At 32.5% G+C, this 9157-nt stretch overlaps 1 pseudogene; it reads right to left on the bottom strand.

The window, feature by feature from the left end:
* Positions 1 to 9157, bottom strand: part of LOC105516132 — a 14973-nt pseudogene that overhangs the window by 5035 nt on the left and 781 nt on the right.

Raw genomic sequence — 9157 nt, 5'->3', positions numbered from 1 at the left:
AGAAAGAAAGAAAGAAAAGAAAAGAAAGAAGGAAGGAAAGAAAGAAGGAAAGAAAGGAGAAAGAGAAAGAGTTTATGTATATGTATACACACACACACACACACTCAATTTGTTTTCTTTTATGAAAATTTGTTTTGTTATTATCAACCTAAATTCCCATCAATGGTAGACTGGATAAAGAACATGTGGTACTTAAACACCAAGCAATACTACGCAGCCATAAAAAAGAATGAGATCATGCCCTTTGCAGCAGCATAGTTGGAGTTCAGAGGCCATTATCCTAAGCAAACTAATGCAGTAACAGAAAACCAAATACTGCATGTTCTCAGTTGTAAGTGGGAGCTAAACAGTGAATGCTCATGGACACCAAGAAGGGAACAGCAGACACCAGGGCCTACCTAAGGGTGGAGGGAAGGAGGAGGATGAGGACAGAAAAACTACCCATTGGGTACCATGCTTATTACCTGGGTGATAAAACAATCTGTACACCAAGCCCCCATGACATACAATTTACGTATATAACAAATCTGCACATGTACCCGAGTCAAAAATAATAGTTAAAATTTTTTTTTTAAAATGTGTTGCTCTTGACTTATAACCCTCGACTAAAGAGGCCCTTCAATAATTTTTATAGAAAATGTTTCATACTGAGTGGACTTTCCCTGACTAATGCAGGTGGAAAAAGTGAACAAATCTGGATGCAGCAGTCTTGAGAATCTTGTTTTACTAGAATATAATTATTGGGAGTACTCTACATTATAGCATATCCTGTGCAATAGGAAGCACCTTAAAAACATGTAGCACCTTATTTCTATAGGTGGCAGTGCGAGGCAGATACACTTAAGAGTGAAGTTTAGATGCCTGCTCTTCTTCATTCATCAATGACCTGGTTTATTTCAGCAAATCTGTTAAGTCTCAAAAAGTTTTGTTAAAATATAACCTCATAAGCAAATAGAACTTAAATTTCCATTGAAAGTGATGTTCCTCGATATTGTATGTACTAGAATATGTGATCTGTGAGGCTCTTTCCAGGTCTAAATTTTCATAGTATATGCATATTATATTTATATGTATGTAGATGTGTGTGTGTGTGTGTGTGTACACAGTAGTTTCAAAATTACCCCCTGAAACAGAAGCTCCAGAAATAATGGCAATTCTCTTAGTGACCTTGAAAGAGGCCACTCTAAGGACTTGTACTGGCAATCACAATGCCAAGAATCATCAGCATAACTTTTAAAATCAATTTTATTTCTTGAAGCTAGAATCAATGCCTCAAAAAACACCTTAATTTATTTTTCAAATTCACACGAGGGAATTTAGAAACTATTCCTCCTACTGAAATTAGTCCATATAAAAGAAAAAAAACCCCTAATCTTTCTGGCATAGAATTATTTTCCATAAGATTAGGATTTATATTGATAGAAATTCAAGGAAATTTCTTCCTTATGTGTTATTCTTGCATCTTACAGGCCCATTCAGTAAACTATTCTTCTTTTAAATTTATCAGCCCTACTGTCTGATAGCCTAAAGTTTTCCTTTTTTATGTATTTTAATGTATTTATTAGCAGGCATATATTTAGCATCAACTATGGACAAGGCTCTGTTCTAATGAAAATGATAGCTATACATACATTTGATACATAGTGCTTTCCTAAAGGAGCTTAAAACATGTTTATTATGTTAAATTATATAAAACAATGTAATAATATGTGCAATGTATATATCACCAATGTATTAATGCATACACATATATGATAGTACAATCACAAATATCTGTGTTTTAAGCACCAAATAAATAGAATAATCACAAATGCAACATAGTATGTGAGATTTTTTCACCATAAAGTGAAGTGGTTAGGAAAAGCTTTATAAGCGATGTGGGAATTCAATTGTGTGTTTTATCAGTCCATTCTCACACTGCTGTAAAGATCCTACCTGAGACTGGGTGATTTATCAACAAAGGAGGTTTAATTGACTCACAGTTCTGCATGGCTCAAGAGGCCTCAGGAAACTTACAATTATGGTGGAAGGGGAAGCAGGCACGTCTTACATGGCAGCAGGCCAGATACAGAATGAGAGCAAGAGCAGGGAAAACTGCCTTATAAAACCATCAGCTCTCACGAGAACTCACTCACCATCAAGAGAACAGCATGGGGGAAACTGCCTCCATGATCCAGTCACCTCCCACCTCGTTCCTCCGTGGACATGTGGACATTCTGGGGATTAAAATTTGAGATGAGATTTGGGTGAGGACACAGAGCCAAATCATATCATGTGTTAAAAGTCAAGAAACTTCAAATAAATTTAGAACTTTAGTAGATCTAAAAAATAGCACAATAAATACGCTAACATATAGTGTGTCTAAGATGCTTTGAAGTGACAAGAATAGACTAGACTTGTGGGAAAGGGAAGAACTGAAAGATCCACTTGGTGAGGTAAGTTAAACTCAGATTCTGAAGTTTTTTGTTTCCAGATAAGGAATCTTTGACTGTATTGTTTTATAGAAAATTAGAAGCCATGGTAGGTTTTTCCCAAAATAAATTATTTTGAATACAATTTTATGAGGTTTAGTCATAGATGAATTCATATCGGAGTATTAGAGAGAAAGAAACTGGAGATAAAACACTTGCTCAGGGACTTTTTCAAACTCTGCGCCGGATGTGATTTAGAGCCTGACCTATATATTATTGGAACAGGAGGGAATGAACGCTTTCAAAAGATGGCTTTTTGAAGAATGGGCAGGTCTTGATAAAGGATTTCTTGTGATGGAGCATAAAGCATAGAATAATTCACGTTTAATCCTGGGTAATTGAAAGGTGCTTATATCATTAACAGAGAAAATGATATTTGTTTTGAGAAGTAAGGATATCTCCATTACACAAGTTGAATTTGGGGTAATAGTGGATCTTCCAAATGGATATGATTATTGAAATATGAAGACATAAAACTTGAGATACATATGTATAATGATGCCTGAACAAACAGGAAGGAAATTTGCTAATGAGAGATCATTTGCGATGATCAAGATTGCAGGCTCCGTGAAAGAGTAAAAAACAAAGCAGATCTGAGGCAATAAGAAGGGAGAGGGAGGAATGTAGATCACGTGCATTTAAGAAACTTAACAATGAAGAGAAGAAGAAATAATAATAAATATGGTTAAGCCAAGAAAAGTTTTCTTTGTTTTTCACAAAATTCTCTGTATGTAGCCAAGTTGTTATTCATGAATGAAGACAAAAATCTCATATATGCAATGCCTTAGAATATCTGTCACACAGATACTTTGCTGAATATATCACTTGAAATTTCAGAACAAATAAAGATTACCTGAAATCCAGGTTTTAAGAATATAGAAACACCAGGAAAAAAAAACACTCATAAGTACTGAAACTTTTTAAACATATAGAAATATGTGTAAGAAAATATATATGTGTGTATGTATGTAAGTGTGCATATATATATTAATATGTTTTACATATATATATATTTGTGGGTATGTCATATTAATACCTTCAGGGCTTTTAAGAGAGATATGAAAAATTAATAAAAATTTAAATGACATCTATCACCATGTGAGTATGAGAAGTAATATAAATTTTCAAAAGATACTCATCAAAATATTCCTGAAATGTAAATGTGGGACTCTTTGGACCTAACGACCCATTCGATATGGCTTCCTAGGTTAACCTGCCTGCCCTTAAAGGAAGCTCTTCTAGAGAGAGTTGTCAGGTTCTTAGCAGAAGAGCCAATTCCTCTGAGTGAATGTCATGTTTCACTGAAGTAAAAGAATGAAGACAAAATTGAAAAATTTGAAGTGTGGAGTACAGTTTAATCTAATTAGACATTCAACTAGAGCCCTAAAAAAAAGTAGGATCTCAGTTAATAACTTGTAAATAGAATTAAAGAACTGGGCCTAAGGTAGTCACACTTTATAGCGTTTTTGCAAATGTATCATGAAATCCATTCTTTCTTTTTAATAATTAATTAAAACTTAAAAATTCTCTTTGTAAGGGTTTTATTGGGTGATGTAGCTACACCACAGGAAATATTTATTCAGAGAATTTAATAGCATAAAATTAATTTTCATTGATATGATTTTGATTTAAAATTTAAGAACATCTGAACAGTAGGTTTCTGAAAAGGTGTTAAAGGCCTTCTGGCTGTTTCTTTCATCAACTTTTGTTTTGCTTTTACTATCCTAACTCATATCTAGCAGGCATGCTATAACATGTCCAGGAGTTTGAAAAATAAATGATTGCAGCTGTCAGTGCCTCCTGCCTGAATTCTTGAGTTTCTTTATGAATATTCGGCTTGTGCTGTGTTTTCCCCTAGCAAGTTATTTCTAAAGGAAGCATGATGGCTCTTTCATGTAAATTAATTTTTACAGCTGTAACTTTTACGCTTAGCCTGGGGCTCTTCTTTGTGACTTTTGCATTTATTTAAAACATAGCATTTTGAAAATTATAATGCATTTTTATTGAGTTTAAGCTTTATTGGAGACAGCTTGAAATTATTACTGGATCTGCATTTTAAAAACAACTAATAAACATGTCCCTCTTAAATAATTGCTTGGTGACTATTTTGCCACTCTGGCATTCTTCATTTGAACAGGCTGCTTTCAGTGCAGACTTCATCTGTTTGCCCTTGTCCTCATGACTTTTTTTTTTTTTTTTTTAGTTAGCCTAAGGAAACTTTTGTTCAAACACATGATTTAGCCCAAATTAAGAAATGTTATATTTTGAGTATTTTGGAAATTCAGGCTTTCCAAAATTGCTGTGATCAGCCAAGATACTTTATTCTGGCAAAGTAAACATTTTGAAACTATAATTAAAACAGTTTTTTCTGAGTTATCGAATTATTCTCAAAATTTTGTCAATGCTAGTCACTTTGAAAACTATACTCTGGTTTTACTAAGTGTAGAAACTGCTACAGTCATTTTATACTCTTTATCTTCTTGATATAATCTTAAATTCTACCTAAAGGCATCAAACCTTGTTTTATTATTGATTTTCTGAAGTCTCTTTGGAAGGAATATTTTTTTAAGACAGCCAAATAATAGATATCATTGGGAAATCTCTCTTTAGAATTAATATTCATCAACATTGTAGAAATGACAATTTTAAAGAGCGTGATTATTCTTTTTATTAAAGTAAACAATTATTTTTTGACATTCCACATATGATAAAAACTTTACTAATAACAAGAAAAAACTAGATTACATAGGAGTATGGTGTTTAAAAAAGAATACTTTTAGGCAGTTTACATCACATCGTGAAGTATAATGGGGCATCTCAAAGTCAGAGGGAATAAGGTTCAAATCCTAAGTCCTCTACTTATGAGCTGTGTGACATTGGATGACTTCACTAACATCTCTCTACTTCAGTTTTACCATAGAAAAAATGGGAGCTATAACAGTAGCTACCTGGAAAGGCTGTGGAGAAGATGAAATGACAAAGTGAGTGTAAAGTGGCTGGGGTAGTACCTGGCAGAGTAAGAAAGCTGTTACAAATAATTGTGGAATTACTACCTATATTGATTTTTTTCAGGTAGTGTTTTCAAATATACGTAAACATACACCAGATGTATTTACACAATAGTTTCCTACTGAGTATTCTGCACGCGTATATCTCTCTGTATGAATTTATTAATGGTAAACAAATACGAGGTCTGACTTTTGGAAAACTCAACTCTGGAAAAAAAACCTTCTTATTAACATTGAACATTTGGGTAAGTATAACTGATATTTCATTGTTAACTGGCAAATCCCCTATTACTTACAGATTCAAGCATTTCTGTTTACATTAGTTGGCCACTTGGATTTGTTATTCTGTGTAGTGCATATTTATGTCCTTTATGTCTATTGTGCTGCTTGTTTTCCCCACCTTTTTCAAAGTTTAACAACGTGTACAAGCTTTTTGTATTACACACATAATAACCCTCTGTTTTTTGTGGTGTGAGCAATGTCCCACAAATCTGTGATCAGTCTACCGACTTTGCTAAATTTTTTGGTTTTTATTTTTATTTTTTGCTTCATAGAAGTTCCTAGTTAGAAGTTCCTAGCTATAGGGTGACCTATGTATTAATATCCTTGTCTATAAAACAAAGATGATAATAAGTACCTTACGGCAATTGTTACAAGAATTTATGTAAGTAACATACTTTTTAAAAATGAAGAACTAACACATTGTAAGTGCTCTTATGACTTCCTAAAGAAGATGTCATCAAATGTGTTTTTCTTTTCCCATTACATTTTAAATTTTCAGTTCTAAACCCAGAATCATCTTATCTCTATATTGTATATCGAATTTCCTACATGTTCTTGCAAAATTGCCAATGTCTGTTTTTTATTTTACATTTTATAGTACTTTTTAATTCTCAGATACGAATATTTTTCAAGATTTCTAGTTGTTCTAACACTCTTTATGAAATAATCTCTTATTTTCCTACTCCGCTGAAATGCTTGCCTTGTCATTTAGTAAATTTGTATGTTCTGGGATGTATTTCTGAATTTTCCTTTGTGTATCTCTAATCCTAAGCCAATACTCTCTTGATTTCATTACAGTGGCTTTACAGTTTTTTGTGATATTTTCTGTTGTTATATCTCTCTTCTATATTGTTTATTTGAGAAACTTTCTTAGTTATTTTTGGCAATTTATAATTTTAAATAATTTGTATATAATTTGCCCAGTTTTATTTCAAAATCTAATTTGTATCCTAATTGAAATGGCATGATATATGTATATTTATTTTTTAAATGGCTTCTGAATTTTACCAGATTCATTTTCATCATTTATCGATATAATCATATGTTATTTACATCTTTCAATCTGGTGATATAATGGATTATACAGATTTCCTCATACTGAAATACCCTTGTGTAACTGAACAGTCTAGCCTGAAAATACAATTTAAAACTTTTTTTCTTTTTTCCCTAGTCTCAAGATGTAACCTTAAAGCTTACAGCAGAAACCTTTTTTCTTTTCCTTAGTCTTAAAATATAGCCTTGAAATGTACTTTCTTCGAAACACCATTTCCCTCCCTTTGTCAGCATACACTCCCTTACACTATGAATGTTTGTCTAACTGTATGCTTCTATGTAATTATATGCCTACTTAGAAGTTTCAGGAACTAATCTTGAAACAGACCAAGCATAGAAACCCAGCTACAAAAATCCAGAGATTACTTGAAGACAGTTAGTCAACAACCCAGCCATTGTTGAGATTACAGCAACCCACACTCCAGGTGGACCATGGCTTGAGATAACCACCAGAACAAGACACTCCCACTTTGTACTCAGCAGTCTGCCAGCATGCCTCCCATAAGCTCTCCTCCCCAGCCTAAAGTGTGAAGTGGTTGCTTTGGAAGAGAATCTGGCTGCTTCTCCATTACTAGTGTTGGTTAATAAAGTCACTTTCTTTCTACCATACCTCACTGTTGTCACTGGATTCTGTAAGTGGTGAGTAGCCAGGCCTGCATTTAGTTACAATGTTTATTGTTTATATTTATTTTCTTACATTATGATAGACATATATATCTTGGAAAACATCTACTTTAAAAAGATTATTTAGGTTGCGTATAGTTAATCAACATTTAACTATTGATACATAGTTACATAGACATCATAAAATAGTCCTACTCTGTTGGTAAAAGAGGCTCTAAATGTATCCAGAGAATCAATTTTATTCATGTATTATGCAGCTCCTTTGTCTTCTCACTTATGTTTTTCTCTAGCAGTCACATCCAAATGCAAAAGAAGTATATTGAAGTCTCCTAGGATAATTGTAGCTTCATCAAGTCCTTGCATTTCTAATAGGTTTTGTCCTGTTATTTTCCTGCTAAATTGTGTGTGACTTGCAGAATTTGGATGTATATATATTTCTATCTTTTATCATAATCTAGTGCTTTCTAGAATTCTGTTTAGTTCTATTAACCTTGAAAACTACCTTCTCTGGTAGTAATACATCAACTCCCACATTCTTCCTATATGAATGTATCTGGAAACTCTTTGTTAACTTGTTTTCAGTCTCAGTCTGTAGCACTTTACCTTAAATATGTTTCATGTAAACAGCTTATAGTTAGTTTTTCTTTGTCTTTACTAACCCATTGTGTCTTTTATATTTTTTAGTAATCTGAAAGTTCATCTAGCTGTAGTCTGGATGCAGTGATGATCCACAGTCAGTGAGTTCAAAGTGCTAAAACTTTCTTGGCACATGGTAGGAAGAAGGGGAAAACATTCATATATATGTGTGTATACACACACATATGCGTGTGCGTATATATATATATATATATACACACACGCCCCAACCATCTTTATATCTAAAAACTCAGCCAGAAAAACATTGGACATTGGATATTTTTTCATTTTGAAAAAGTCTTGTATTTGTACAAATACATTCTTTTACAGAATCATTGTCTATCAAATAATCCTGTAATATGGGAAAAACCAAGTGTGCATCAGATAATTGAAATAAATCAGCCTAAAGTTTATCATAAATACTTGAAGAGTTATTAGAGATATTCATTTTTTATTGACATTGATTTTCCTCCTTAGCCGCATATGTATGTTGTGTATATCTCTCTATAACCTATTTTTAATTTTGTTATATTATTCTTGACTGAAGGAACCTCACTCCTAGCTCTGTATTAACATTCTGTATAATATTTTATTGACCTCATTTTTGTTATCAATTTTTGCTTATTTCATCTATTTTATTTCATAAGCCTTAACTTGTCTTAAAACTTTGAGAGAAAACAGGAATTGATGCATAAACCTTTGCGTATATATTTATATACATGAAAAGACATGAAAGCTTGATAGAGAATTCAGCTGGATTTTTCATGTATCCTTCCATAAAGTTATATTTAATGAGAGATGGAAATTTTAATTGAAAATGGAATATAAGAATCAAGAGTATCTTTAAAAGGTAGTTATCAGGGAAGGGTGAAAATACTAAATCTAAATCTGAGATAATAACTTAATAACTGGGACAAGATACAATGCAGTGTGGATTATTTAATAATAGAATCAATCTGGTGGTTATGACTGAATTTCATTTAGATCTGAATTCTATTATATTTAGTTTTAAATTATATTTTAGAAGCATAGAAAGGACATTTCCATCATATATTATATATTATATATCCTATTATATATTAT

Source organism: Colobus angolensis, unplaced genomic scaffold (genome assembly GCF_000951035.1).
Source record: "Colobus angolensis palliatus isolate OR3802 unplaced genomic scaffold, Cang.pa_1.0 Scaffold275, whole genome shotgun sequence".
In the NCBI taxonomy this organism is placed as follows: domain Eukaryota; kingdom Metazoa; phylum Chordata; class Mammalia; order Primates; family Cercopithecidae; genus Colobus; species Colobus angolensis.
This window is presented reverse-complemented; position numbering and strand designations above follow the sequence as displayed.